Raw genomic sequence first — 1579 nt, 5'->3', positions numbered from 1 at the left:
ATTAATTTGTTAAAATTAGCAATATAAAGTAATCCATACAAATGAACAGCATGAATACAAATATTAACCAGTACAAATATGTGGGCCTACTACTTAAATATTTGACTTCATAAGATATATTGTCATTGGTCAGGTGGATGTAAAATACTTTCAGTAGGAGAACAAGGGTCAAAAAGTTGACATAAGCAAGTTGGCTACAAGTTCAATCTCTTCATGTCTCCTACGGTGTAGGCCTTTGGTGCATGCCTTTGGAGTTACACTGGAGGAATCGCTGAGGAAACCACTGACATCCTGGACTTTCTGCTTCTAGGCTCGTATACCAATTTGCTGAGATGCACCTACAGAGCAGTCAAGCCAACTGGCACACGTCATCGGAACCCTTAGGTCAGGATCCACCAGTGCTCTGGGCAAGAGCTCATCCACTGAGACTCTCGCACATACACACTGCATACGGAAGCTGTGTACACACAAACGGCACATAGACGGACACACTGTAATGCCCAAACACTGTACGTGCTGTGTACACACAAACGGCACATAGACGGACACACTGTATGCACAAACACTGTACGTGCTGTGTACACACAAACGACACAAGACGGACACACTGTATGCCCAAACACTGTACGTGCTGTGTACACACAAACGGCACATAGACGGACGCACTGTATGCCCAAACACTGTACGTGCTGTGTACACACAGACAAAGGAGCTTGAACAGGGCCAGCACTTACATTTCCCTTAGAATCATATTACAGAAACCATACACTGACACTGACACTCTGTGCCCCACACTCTGCCCCCATGCGCTAATCTGTTCTGCACTTGTCTCTGTGGTGTGTCATGCTCCCAAACTGGGTCCAGTCCCATTTTCATACTCGCCAGTCTGCTCCAGTCTCCCTGGTTGGTTCGGGTTCCTGTGTCATGTCCAGTTGCTTTCCAGCCTGTTTGAACTTGTTCTTTCCCATCTACCATATCAATATCATATGTCAGCATCCTGCTTGCAGCACAGAGCAAACGTAGCTGCACCCCCCCCCCCCCCAACACACACACACACACACACACATATTCACACAGTGACTTCACAGACGCACAGGCACATGGTATGTAAACCCATGCAGACTGCCCACAATCTCCACTTGCACACACAACAAAACTTAGAAACAGGTGGAATTTATTAACATACAAAATGTTTTGCCAGAAAACATATTAAGCTGTAAAAAAAAAGGTTGTTTATTCTGTGGAGGCACCCTCTGTCTTCCAGGAGTCGGCCTGTGGGGATGTTACTTTCTGGAATATAATTCCTAAGTTTCGTCCATAACAGGCCGTTCTAAACCCTTAGCCACCCTATATATTGCCTGAGCACCCCCTCCCCCCCCACCTCAAAAAATGCTTTTTCTAACTGCATTTAGCGATTTGTCCTGTACACATTTCATACAGGGTTTATAGTCTGGAACCACCGCCCCCCCAACCAAAGGAAATTTTATCTCCCAGGACTCAGTGGGAGTCCCATATTACTTCAGACCTGGCAACCCCTACTGGGGGGGGGGTAGGAGGGTTTCAAATCCAGAATTGCCCC

The sequence above is a fragment of the Paramormyrops kingsleyae genome, chromosome 18, assembly GCF_048594095.1.
Source record: "Paramormyrops kingsleyae isolate MSU_618 chromosome 18, PKINGS_0.4, whole genome shotgun sequence".
Lineage (NCBI taxonomy): Eukaryota > Metazoa > Chordata > Actinopteri > Osteoglossiformes > Mormyridae > Paramormyrops > Paramormyrops kingsleyae.
The sequence above is the reverse complement of the archived record's forward strand: the minus strand, read 5'-3'. Positions refer to the sequence as shown.